Below are 13765 nucleotides of genomic sequence, written 5' to 3'. Positions count from 1 at the left end.
GATCCTCAAGGAGATGAACTAATACAGTGGCTGCAACAGTGGGCTCAAACATAGAAATGATTGTGAGGATGGTACAGGACCAGGCAGTGTTTTGTTCTGTTGTACATAGGGTCACTATGAGTTGGAACTGACTCAGTGGCATCTGACAACAAATACTTCACTTATTTGTGCTTCTGTTTCCTCATTTTCAAGTAACTCATTTCACCTCTCAGGTACCTGATATGGCAACGAATGCAGAGCTCTGTGAGCTCCTCCACAAGGTGATTATTAAGGTGACTCTCATTCTTTTTGCCTACCACTACTTATGGTACCTAGGTTTCTCGCAGCTGCAGATGAGACTTTCTATTCTTAGCCAACACTGACAGAACTTTTTTTTCCTTTTCACGCGAGACCTAAATACACTTATCACATCATACTCTTTTCCAAACTGTCAGTGCTAGTTAGAGTGTGGGTCTATCAAGTGATTCCTCTATGTGAAATGTGTAGCTGAAACAAATTCAAGACTTGATTGGGCAAAATAAAGGCTTTGAGTCCCTTTCTTCTTATGAGGGTGCCTGGGACAGCAGCTCAGCAGAGTTAGTGAGAAAAGAAGAGAGAAAGGCCAGCCTGCCTCTAATATTTGTGGGGCCCAAGGCATGAATACAGTAAAGAAGTAAATTTTTGACTTAATATTTAAATTTATAAATTAAGCTAATATACTGTTAAATAAAATAACTTACATCAACCTACTTTAACAAATATATTTTCATAATGTTGGCCAGGTTTGGATTAGAATTCTTAGATTCCTTGGAGTTCTTGCTAGAACATTATATTATAAGGCGTGCCAGTCTCTGGGCCTTTCCACTTCTCTTCCCATCCCTGACCCAAAAAGTTTTGGGGGATGATAGAGCAGTAGCCACAGAGGAACTGAAGGTAGAGGGGATAAAGAACTTCCAAATCTCGTCTTTGAGCTGAGGTGAGCTTGTGAAGGCACCCTGCTTTCTAGCTTTATTCTCATGGTGGAGATTCATGTCTTAATATTGGAAGTGTTGCGGGAGTGCTGAGGTCAACTGAAGAAAAGGCTCAGATTGCGTGTTCTAGCCTATGCCCTGGACACCATAAGGCTCAACTACACCTGCCAATCTAGGTCTTCTCTCAGGATGGGCCACCCAACAGCACCAGGCCTTTTGCAGTGGGCTTGAGAGAACCAAAAGCAAAGGTGGAAGTAGAAAAGAAAAGGCATGCCGGGAAGTTTTGGCAGATGAGTCCCAAGACACTATCTTTTCCCAATCATTCCACAGATGTTAACAGGCTACATTCCCTTACAGCAACAGACAGGATTAGGCGTTTGTCACCTGAATAGGAGGTGCATGTTAGTGAGATTAGAATTTCCAGAATTTGTGGTGAGGAGATGCTGTGATGTATGAAAGTTTAGTCTCTAAAGGTATCTCCACATTTTCTACCCTAAAAAGAAATTAGCTTCAGCCTGAAATTAGACAATTATTCTTATCAGCAGAATGCTAAGTAGAATTTGGTCAAGTTCCTGATAGTTGTCTTGTTTTCTAGAATTTATGTCGAATAGAAAATAAGAGGCAAAAGGAGCTTCCAAGGGACACCTTCCTGCCAGATGGAGAGAACCCTTCTGAGAAAAATGCCAAGGCAGGATAAAGCAGAGCCAGTAAAGTTTCAGGAAGATGGAGAGCATGAGCAAACAAGCTGATGACCGTGGACCCAGCCTTGCCCGAACCTTAGGAGCTCTAACACTCAGAGCCAGTGAATTGCTTCTCTGTTTTGCTTTTGCACAGGTCAGTTTAAGTTGGTTTTCTGTTACTTGCAACTAAGAGTCCTGACTAACCCATGAAGAAAGGCTCTATATGTGTGAATGATGGACTGAGATTAGTTGAATAAAACAAGGAAAACCAAAACCAAATCATCAGTCTGCGAGTTTGGTATAAGTTGAATACATCATTTTGAAGAAACTGATAAACATTCCCTAGGATTCTGTGTGAGCACTTGACCAGAAGAAAACTGGACAGACCATTATTTGTAATCCCACTCCCCCTTATACTAAAAAAAAAAAAAAAAACCCAGTGCTGTCGAGTCGATTCCAACTCATAGTGACCCCGTAGGACAGAGTAGAACTGCCCCATAGAGTTTCCAAGGAGCACCTGATGGATTTGAACTGCCAACCCTTTGATTAGCAGCTGTAGCACTTAACCACTACAGCACCAGGGCCTCCCCCTTATACTACCTCTCACCAACCACCATCACTGTACTATGTCTATTCCCCACAACATACACACTCCAACAGTTGCCTGAGTTACTCCAGTATGGAAACTCAGGAAGGCAAAGAAATCTCTATATATGTCCACAACAATCTGACAGTAAGACTTTTGTTACTGACCCCAGGATAAGGGGCATATTACCTTAATTACATGATCATACATCAAATACTTGTTGAGTTCCTTATGTGTATAAAACATTGGGATAGATACTGTGGCAGACTGAGGGAAATAGAAAACATTGTTCTTTCCTTCAAGGAATTTATAAAGTTTATTGGGAGACAAAACCTAAATAGGGTATATGTTTGTTGCTGTTAGGTGCTGTTGAGTTGGTTCCAACTCATAGCAACCCTATGTACAGCAGACCGAAACACTGCCCAGTCCTGCACCATCATTGCAGCCACTGTGTCAATCCATTTCCTTAAGGGTCTTTCCGTTTTCACAGACTCTGCTTTGCAAAGAATGATATCCTTCTCCAAGAACTGGCCCCTCCTGATAACATGTCCAAAGTATGTGAGACGAAGTCTTGCCATCCTCACTTCTAAGGAGCATTCTGGCGGTACTTCTTTCAAGACGGATTTGTTCAGGCAATCCATGGTATATTCAATATTCTTCACCAACACCATAATTCAAAGACATCAATTCTTCTTTGGCCTTCCTCATTCATTGTCCAGCTTTCGCAAGCATGTGAGGTGATTGCAAATTTCATGGCTTGAGCCAGGCACACCTTAGACCTCAAAGTTACATCCTTGTTTTTCAACACTTTAAAGAGGTCTTTTGGAACAGATTTGCCCAATGCAATACATCATTTTATTTCTTGACTGCTGCTTCCATGAGTGTTGATTGTGGATCCAAGTAAAACGAAATGCTCGACGATTTCAAAATTTTCTCCGTGTATCATGATGTTGCTTATTGGTCCAGATGTGAGGATTTTAGTTGTAATCTATGCTGAAGGCTGTAGTCTTTGATCTTTCATTAGTATGTGCTTCAAGGCCTCTTTGCTTTCCCCAGGCAAGTTTGTGTCATTTGCATATCACAGGTTGTTAAAGAGTCTTCTTCCAACCCTAATGCCAGGTTCTTCTTCATTTAGTCCAGCTTCTCGGATTATTTCCTTCAGTATACAGATCAAATAATTATAGTGAAAGGATACAACCCTGACATACATCTTTCCTGATTTTAAACCATACAGTATCCCCTCGTTCTGTTCAAACAGTTGCCTCTTGGTCTATGTGCAGGTTCCTCATGAGCACAATTAAGTGTTCTAGAATTCTCATTCTCCACAATGTTATCCATAAAATGTTATGATCCACACAGTTGAATGCATTTACTTAGTCAATAACACACAGATAAACATCTTTCTGGTGTTCTCTGCTTTCAGCCAAGATCTATCTAACATCAGCAGTGATGTCCCTTGTTCCACATCTTCTGAATCCAACTTGAATTTCTGGCAGTTCCCTGTTTATGTACTGCTGCAACTGTTTTTTGAATGATCTTCAGCGAAATTTCACTTGCATGTGATATTAATGATATTGTTCAATAATTTCCCCAATCTGTTGGATCACCTTTCTTTGGAATGTGCACAAATATGGATCTTTCCAATCAGTAGGCCAGGTAGCTGTCTTCCAAATTTTTTGGCATAGACAATTGAGCACTTCCAGCACTGCACCTGTTTTTTGAAACACCTCAATTGGCATTCAGTCAATAACTGGAGCCCTGTTTTTTGCCAATGCCTTCAGTGCATCTTGTACTTCTTCCTTCAGTATCGTCGGTTCCTGATTATATGCTACCTCCCAAAATGGCTGATCCTAACCAATTCTTTTTGGCACAGTGACTCTGTGTATTTCTTCCATCTTCTTTTGATGCATTCTGTGTCGTTCTATATTTTGCCCATAGAATCCTTCAAAACTGCAACTCGAGGCTTGAATTTTTCTTCAGCTCTCTCAGCTTGAGAAATGTTAAGCATGCTCTTCCTTTTGGTTTTCTACTCCAGGTCTTTGCGCATTTCATTGTAATACTTTACTTTGTCTTCTCAAGTATATAGAAAGTTAAAAAACAATGCAAGAACTTTGCAAAACAATTTGGCAATTTTACAGTTCCTCAAAAAGTTAAACATAGTTACTACATGACCCAACAATTCCATTCCTAGGTATTTACCCAAGAGAAATGAAAACATATGTCTACACAAAAACTAATACATGAATGTTTGTTGTAGCGTTACTCAAAATGACCCAAAAGTAGAAACAACCCAGCTATCCATCATGATGAATAGATAAATAAAATGTGGGATATCCATACAATTGCATGTTACTTGACCACATAATGGACTGAAGTCCTGATAAATGCTACAACAGCAATTAACCATGAAAACATTATGAAAGAAGCCAGACACAAAAGCCACGTATTGAGTGATCCCATTTACATGAAACATGCAGAATAGGCCAATATATAGAGACAGAAATTAGATTAGCGTTTACCTGGGGCTAGAAGGGGGAGGGAATGAAGAGCAACTACTAATGACTATGAGTTTTTTGTTTAGGGTGATGAAAATGTTCAGGAATTAGATAGTGGTGATAGTTGTACAACTTTGTGACTATACTAAAAGCTACTGAGTTGTACTCTTTAAAAATAAGAAAATAGTTTGGCAGTTCCTCAAAAAGTTAAATACTATTATCATAAAAAGGAGCCAGCAATTCCATACCTAGGTGTATACCCAGAATAATTGAAAGCAAGTACTCAAATACCTGTACATGCATGTTCATGCTGCCACTATTCACAGTAGCCAAAAGAGAACTCACCCAAATGTCCATCAACAGATGAATGGATAAACACATTATAGTATATATACACAATGGAATATTATTTAGTCATTAAAAAGAATGAAGTATTGAAACATGTTACAACTTGGACCCTTTGAAACATTATGCTAAGTAAAAGAAGCCACAAAAAGTCATATATTGTATGAGTCAGTTTATATGAAATATTCATAAGAGATAAATCCATAGAGACAGAAAGCAGATTGGAAGTTGCCAGGGGAGTTAATGGGTACAGGGTTTCCTGTTGTGGTGATTAAAATGTTTTAGAACTAGATAGAGGTGGTGACTGCATAACATGTGAGTGTACTAAATGCCACTGAGTTGTTCATTTTAAAATGGTTAATTGTATGTTATGTGAATTTTACCTCAGTTTAAAAGTAAATAAATAAATACACATTTAAAAAAAAAGGTGAGGTCAAGATGGCGGAGCAGTTAGACACTTCCTGTGGTCCCTCTTACAACAAAGACCAGAAAAAACAAGTGAATCGATTATATATGACACTCTAGGAGCCCTGAACATCAAAGACAAAGTTGAGGAATCGGGCGGAGCTGCAGAGGGAGGGAGGAACAGTTCAGAAGCAGTAAGGATTTGCCAGACCTGACCTAGCCTGCACCCAGCAGCCTGGATTGGCCAGTGCTCGGCTGAGGCAAGCAGTAGCACTCAGGACATGTCTTCTACATCAGGAGAAACCTACTGGCAGAGAGTCTGCTCAAGCCTTCGAAACCAGGGAGAAGCAGCGCTGAATCTGCGAAAGTTAAGTGCAAGTGTCTAGCCTACTGCATGGGATCAAAAAACCCTTCCTCCTCTGGGAAGTACCTCTCTGCATTTACCTGCCCCCCTCTACCCTGCTCTGGTCCCAGTCTGGCTTCAGCAATTGCTGTGCCCCCTGGGCTGGAAGCAGGACCCATCCATTCTCCTAGCTTTGTAGAGGAAACAAGTTAACAAAAAGAAAAAAATAATCTGCCAGCTCCCCTAAGCCAGGAACTCTGGGCAGGCATAGCCCCCATGCCTAGGCTTAGGCATAAGGGGTCCACAGACTTTGAAAGCCTTTCACTCCTGCCTAGACATGTGTGGGCCCATTTCAACAGTGTACACCCTCGGCACAACAGGGTATATACCTGAAGCCTATTTTCAAGTGCAACAGCTAAGGAGGAGTGGCAGATTTGTGACATTTGACATCACCCTGCCAATTAAGCAAGGTCCTCACCTACCCACATCAGGGACCTGATGACTGGTGGCTGTACCCACTCTACCAAGCCACCCATGAGAAGGGTCCAAGAATAAGTGGTGCCTCCCAGTCCTTACAGCCAAGAGCATTGGGTGCCCAAAAGTCTGGCTGAAAAACTAGCCATCTATGCACTATAGGGAACAGGGACATACCTTCCACGCAGGCACTCAGAGGCAGCTGTCAGCCCCCTACCTTGCTTTGTACATAACCCCCTACTGTAGCCAGATATCTGTGCCTACTCCAATCACCTCTACATAACACTGCCCATCTAGGATTGTAGGTGAGAACTGCACCACACACTCGATGACCAATGACCTGGACACCTGAACTGAATCCACACAAGAAAAGTAATTGGCCTCCTGGGCTCGCATACCTAGTAACAGCCCTAACCACCTGGTGACAGGACATGAGAGCTTCAAAGATGCCAATAATCAAAGTAGCTCACACGAACAGCCTACTCGAGCATATTAAAACAAAACAAAAGAAGCTAGGACACAGAAAGCAAACATAAAATAAATAAATATAATAACTTATTGATGGCTTGGAGACAACAGTCAATATTAAATCATATAAAGAGGCAGACCATGATAGTTTCAGCAAGTGACCAAAACAAAGAACCAAGAAACCTCCCAGAGGAAGATAAGATCTAGGAGTTACCGGAGATAGAATTCAAAAGATTAATATACATAGCTCTTCAAGAGATCAGGCAAAACACAGTCCAAACCAAGGAACACAAAGACAAAGCAACAGAGGAACTTAAGAAGCTTGTACAAGGTCATAATGACAAATTTAACAGGCTGCAAGAATCCATTAAGAGACAACAAACAAAAATTCAAAGGGTTAACAATAAAATTTCAGAATTAGACAATGCAATAGAAAGTCATAGTAGCAGAATTGAGGCAATGGAAGTCAGAATTAGTGAAACTGAAGATAAAGCACTCGACACCAATTTATCTGAGGAAAAATCAGACAAAAGAATTTTTTAAAAAATGAAGAAGCCCGAAGAATTATGTGGGGCTCTATCAACAGGAATAACCCAGAAGTGATTGGAGTACCAGAACAGGGGTGAATAACAGAAAATACAGAGAATTGTTGAAGATTTGTTGGCAGAAAACTTCCCTGATATTGAAGGAAAAAAATTGCCAGCCAAGAATTATATAGCCAGCAAAACTGTCTCTCAAATACGGTGGCAAAAATTAGAGCATTTCCAGATAAACAGAAGTTAAGAGAATTTGTGAAAACCAAAACAAAATTATGAGAAATACTAAGAGGAGTCCTCCAGTTAGAAAATCAATAACATCAGATAACAACCCAAGACTAGAACACAGGACAGAACAACCAAATATCTACCCAGATAGAGAAGTCACAAAAATAAATCAAATCTAAAACACTGAAAACTGGGAAACAGAGATGTCAATATGTGAAAGATGACAATATTAAAACAAAAAAGAGGGACTAAATAATGTAGTCATAGAACTTGCATATGGAGAGGAAATCAAAGTGATATAAAGAAAAATTGGCTTAAACTTAGAAAAATAGGGGTAAATATTAAGGTAACCACAAAGGAAATTAATAATCCTACACATCAAAATAAAAAAGAAGAAAAACACAAAGACTCAACAAATACAAAATCAACAAGAATGAAAAAGATGAAAAGAAAATACATGAAGAAAAATGACTAAGCACAGAAAACTAAGTGCAACAAAGAAGAAACAAAAAAAAGACTTCAAAATGACAGCACTAAAATCATACCTACCAATAATTATTCTGAATGTAAATGGGCTAAATGCACCAATAAAGAGACAAAGAGTGGCAGAATGGATTAAAAAAAAACACAATCTATCTATATGCTGCCTGTACACCTTAGACTCAAAGACCCAAATAAACTGAAAGGATGGAAAAAAATATATCAGGCAAACAACAATCAAAAATCAGCAGAAGTGGCAATATTAATCTCTGACAAAATAGACTTTAAAGCAAAACCCACCACAAAGGATAAGGAAGGACACTATATAATGATTAAAGGGTCAATATACCCAGAGGACGTAAACATAATAAATACTTACACACCCAACAACAGGGCTCCAAAATACATAAAACAAACTCTGACACCATTGAAAAGAGGAATAGACAGCTCCACAATAATAACGGAAGACTTTAACACACCGTTTTTGGTGAAGGACGGAACATTCAGAAAGAAGCTCAGTAAAGACATATAAAACCTAAATGCCACAATCAAGCAACTTGACTTCATAGACATATACAGAACACTCTACCCAACAGCAGCCAAGTATACTTTCTTTTTCAATGCACGTAGAACATTCTTCAGAATACACCACATATTAGAACACAAAGCAAGCCTTAACAGAATCCAAAACACTGAAATATTACAAAGCATCTTTACTGACCATAAAGCCATAAAAGTAGAAATCAATAACAGAAAAACCAAGGGGAAAAAATCAAACACATGGAAACCAAACAATACCTTGCTCAAAAAATACTGGGTTACAGAAGAAATCAAGAGCATAATAAAGACATTCACAGAATCAACTGAGAATGAAGACACATCCTACCAGGACCTTTGAGACACAGCAAAAGCAGTGCTCAGAGGTCAGGTTATAGCAATAAATGCACACATCCAAAAATAAGAAAGGGCCAAAATCAAAACATTGACCCTACGACTCGAACAAATAGAATGAGAGCAGCAAAAGCAGCCCACAGGCATCGGAATAAAGAAAATAATAAAAATTAGAACAGAGATAGATGATATAGAGAGCAGAAAAAAAATTCAAAGAGTTAACAAGACCAAAAGCTTCTTCTTTGAAAAGATCAACAAAATTGATAAACCATTGGCCAAAATGACAAAAGAAAAACAGGAGAGGAAGCAAATAACCCAAATAGGAAATGAGATGGGCGATATCACAACAGAACCAACTGAAATTAAAAGAATCATAACAGAATACTCTGAAAAATTGTACTCTAGCAAATTTGAAAACCTAGAGGAAATGGACAAATTTCTAGGAATACACTACCTACCTAAACTAACACAGACAGAGGTAGAACAACTCAATAAATGTATAACGAAAGAAGCGGTTGAATAGGTAACTTTAAAAACTCAACAACAACAAAAAAGCCCTGGCCCTGACAGCTTCATTGGAGAATTCTACCAAATGTTCAGAGAAGAGTTAACACCAGTACTATTAAAGGTATTTCAGAGCATAGAAAAGGATGGAATACTCCTGACCTCATTCTATGAAGCCACCATAGCCCTGATACCAAAACCAGGTAAAGACGCCACCAAAAAAAAAAAAAAAATTACAGACCAATATCCCTCATGAAACATAGACACAAAAATCCTCAACAAAATTCTAACCAATAGAATTCAACAACATATAAAAAAAATTCACCATGACCAAGTGGGATTCATACCAGGTATGCAGGGATGGTTCAACATTAGAAAAACAATCGATGTAATCCATCACATAAACAAAACAAAAGGTAAGAGCCATCAATTGATGCGCTTATCAATTGATGCAGAAGAGGCATTTGACGAAGTCCAACACCAATTTATGATAAAAACTCTTAGCAAAATAGGAATAGAAGGGAAATGCCTCAACATGATAAAGGGCATTTATACGAAGCCAACAGCCAACTGTCATCCTAAACGGAAAGAATCTGAAAGCATTCTCCTTGAGAACGGGAACCAGACAAGGATGCCCTTTATCACCACTCTTATTCAACATTGTGCTGGAGGTCCTATTCAGAGCAATAAGGCAAGAAAAAGAAATAAAGGGCATCCAAATTGGTAAGGAAGAGGTAAAAGTATCTCTATTTGCAGATGATATGCTCTTGTACACAGAAAACCCCAAAGAAACCACAAGAAAACTATTGGAACTAATAGATTTCAGCAAAGTATCAGGATACAAGATAAACAGACAGAAATCAGTTGAGTTCCTCCACACCAACAAAGAGAACTTGGAAGAGGAAATCACCAAATCAATACCATTTACAATAGCCCCCAAGAAGTTGAAATACTTAGGAATAAATCTAACCAGAGACATAAAAGACCTATACAAAGAAAACAAGACACTACCGCAAGAGACCAAAGAGACCTACATAAGTGGAAAAACATACCTTGCTCATGAATAGGAAGACTCAATATTGTGAAGATGTCTATTCTACTCAAAGTGATCTACAGATACAATGCAATCCTGATCCAAATTCCAATGACATTTTTTAACAAGGTGGAGAAACAAATCACCAAGGCCCCGGATAAGTAAAGCATTACTGAAGAAGAAGAACAAAGTGGGAGGCCTCATACTACCTGATTTGAGAACCTAATATACTGCCATGGTAGTCAAAACAGCCTGATACTGGTACAACAGATACTTAAAACAATGGAACAGAATTGAGAATCCAGACGTAAATTCATCTGCTTATGAGCAGCTGATATTTGAAAAAGGCCCAAAGTTCTTTAAATAGTGCTTGCATAACTAGATATCCATCTACAAAAAAATGAAACAAGACCCATACCTCAGATCATATACAAAAACTAACTCAAAATGGATCAAAGACCTAAATATAAAATCTAAAACAGTAAAGATCATGGAAGAAAAAATAGAGACAATGCTAGGAGCCCCAATACATGGCATAAACAGAATTCAAAATGTAACTAACAATGCACAAACACCAGAAGAAAAACTAGATAACTGAGACCTCCTTAAAATTAAACACTTATTCTCATCTAGAGACTTCACCAAAAGAATAAAAAGACAACGTACAGACTGGGAAAAAATTTTGGCTGTGACATTCCAATCATCATCTAATCTCTAAATTCTACAAGATACTGCAAAGCCTCAACAATAGAAAGGCAACCCAATTAAAAAATGGGCAAATGATATGAAAAGATACTTCACCAAAGAAGACATTCAGGCGGCTAACAGATACATGAGGAAATGCTCATGATCGTTAGCCATTAGAGAAATCCAAATCAAAACTACAATGAGATACCATTTCAACCCAGCAAGGCTAGCATTAATCCAAAAAATGCAAAATAATAGATGTTGGAGAGGTTGTGGAGAGACTGGAACACTTATACACTGCTGGTGGGAATGTAAAACGGTACAACCACTTTGGAAATCGATTTGGTGCTTCCTTAAAAAACTAGAAATAGAAGTACCACAAAAAAAATCCAGCAATCTCACTCCTAGGAAGGTACCCTAGAGAAATAAGAGCTGTCATGCAAATAGATATATGCATGCTCATGTCCATTGCAGCACTGTTCAAAATAGCAAAAAGATGGCAACAAGCTAGGTGCCTATCAACAGATGAATGGTTAAACAAATTATGGTATATTCACACAGAGGAATACTGTGCAACAAAGAACAATGAGGAATCTGCAAAACATCTCACGACATGGATGAACCTGGAAGGCATTATGCTGAGTAAAATTAGTCACAAAAGGAGACATATTGTATGAGACCTCAAGAATTTTAAGGTCTCAAGAAATACAAGAAATATTATAAGAACTCAAGAAACAGTTTAAACACAGAAGAAAACTTTCTTTGATGGCTAGAAGGGTGGGGAGGGAGGGAGAGGGGAATTCGCTAACTAGATAGTAGACAAGAATCATCTTAGATGAAGGGAAGGACAACACACGATATAGGGAAAGTCAACACAACTGGACCGAAGCAAAAGCTAAGAAGTTTCCCGAAGACAGCCAAACACACTGAGGTACAGAGTATCAGGGTCAGGGGCCTGGGGACCATGGTTTCAGGGGACATCTAGGTCAACTGGCATAACAAAGTTTATTAAGAAAATGTTCTGCATCCACTTTGGTGAGTGGCATCTGGGGTCTTAAAAACTTTCAAGGGACCATCTAAGGTGCATCAATTGGTCCCAACCTACCTGGAGCAAAGGAAAATGAAGAACACCAAAGAAACAAGGAAAATATTAGCCCAAGAGACAAAAGGGCCACATAAACCAGACTCCCTCAGCCTGAGACCAGAAGAACTAGATGACCACCCTGACAGGGAACACAACAGAGAGTCCCTGACAGAACAGTAGAAAACTGTGATGCAGAACTCAAATTCAATAAAAAGACCAGACTTAATGGTCTTACTGAGACTAGAGGAACCCCAGAAGACATGGCTCCTGGACTCTCTGTTAACCCAGAACTAAAACCATTCCCAAAACCAACTCTTCAGACAAAGATTAGACTGGAATATAAAACATAAAACAATACTTGTGAAGAGTGTGCTTCTTAAGTCAAGTAGATATACAAGACTAAATGGGCAGCTCCTGTCCAGAGGAGGGATGAGAAGGCAGAAACGGATAGGAGCTGGTTGAATGGATATGGGAAACCCAGGGCAGAAAGGGGGAATGTGTTGTCACATTTTATAAATTTTTGTATGAGAAGTTAACTTGAGCTGTAAACTTTCACCTAAAGCACAATAAAAATAAAAAGACGAAGGAGCATGGCACGGTTTTATATGTGAGAAGTTATCACACCAGCTCTCGCTGCATAGAGTGATACATGGTGAAGGCAGCTCTGTAATGATAGACAAGAGACACTACAGCTTCCAGTCACTGAACTGGACAGTGACTTCAAAACAGTGGATTTCGTGAGTGGCTATTTTAGGTTGTTGCCTTTGCTTAGCCCAATACAGAAACAAAGGATTTCTTTCTTAATCATATAGCGAAATACATACTGACTCACAGCATTAATTTTCCTCTTAGTCTTGTCTCATTGGTTGCAAGAATTATGTTATTTTATATTGGGGGAAAAAAAAGCGATATCAAAAAATTAAGGCTACTGTATTAGCTTGTGTTCTTCCTGGAAAGTCCAAGGCTCGAGTAAAAGTAGTTTTGTTTTGTTTGGTGTAAAGGGAGTAATCCCATGGAACTAAGAATTGTAAAACAGGAAAAGAAATCAATACAAAGATGTGGTCTCAAATAGGTCATCATAGGAAACTGGGGCTCTATCCTTTTGGGACCCCCTGAGGAGCCATGTAGAATGATCCACAAAATAATCCGCCTGAGGTGAGGAATGACTGGCTGCTGTCTCACAGGTCAAGGATTGTCCCATGGAACAATGTATGTATGAGTGCTGAGTGGATTTTTCAGATACTGCCACCCCCCACCCCCCTCGCTCCTGCCCCAGTCTTGAAATTATTGAGCTAAGCACCAGAATGATGCCTGAGAAAAGTTGGTTGCTTCAGCAGGGCCTATTAATAATTTTAAAATTTCTATAGACAGTGAATGCTGAGAGAGCAGTAAAAGAAGGGATCACTCTGGGCTGAGGAGGTAAGGCATCAGGAAAGACGTGAAACTTACATTTGTAATATTAACATAGTTAATTTGTAATATTAACATAGTTTTATATAATAGAAACCCTGGTGGCATAGTGGTTAAGTGCTACAGCAGTTAACCAAGAGGTTGGCAGTTCAAATCCGCTAGGCGC

At 39.1% G+C, this 13765-nt stretch overlaps 1 long non-coding RNA gene across 3 annotated transcripts in view; it reads left to right on the top strand.

The window, feature by feature from the left end:
• The window catches only part of LOC104845960 (uncharacterized), a 43945-nt gene extending 40825 nt beyond the window's left edge, over positions 1–3120 (top strand). For 2 of the 3 annotated variants that reach the window (XR_010321938.1, XR_002785911.2), the window contains one exon: positions 1546–1909. This is a non-coding gene — a long non-coding RNA (uncharacterized LOC104845960). Of the gene's footprint in view, positions 1–1545; positions 1910–2706 lie in introns of those variants that run through there. The other variant, XR_010321939.1, reaches the window with a different exon arrangement.
• The last annotated feature ends 10645 nt before the right edge of the window (positions 3121–13765 follow it).

Source organism: Loxodonta africana, chromosome 4 (genome assembly GCF_030014295.1).
Source record: "Loxodonta africana isolate mLoxAfr1 chromosome 4, mLoxAfr1.hap2, whole genome shotgun sequence".
Classification (NCBI taxonomy): domain Eukaryota; kingdom Metazoa; phylum Chordata; class Mammalia; order Proboscidea; family Elephantidae; genus Loxodonta; species Loxodonta africana.
Note: the sequence above shows the minus strand (reverse complement) of the source record. Positions and strands in the feature narration are given on the sequence as shown.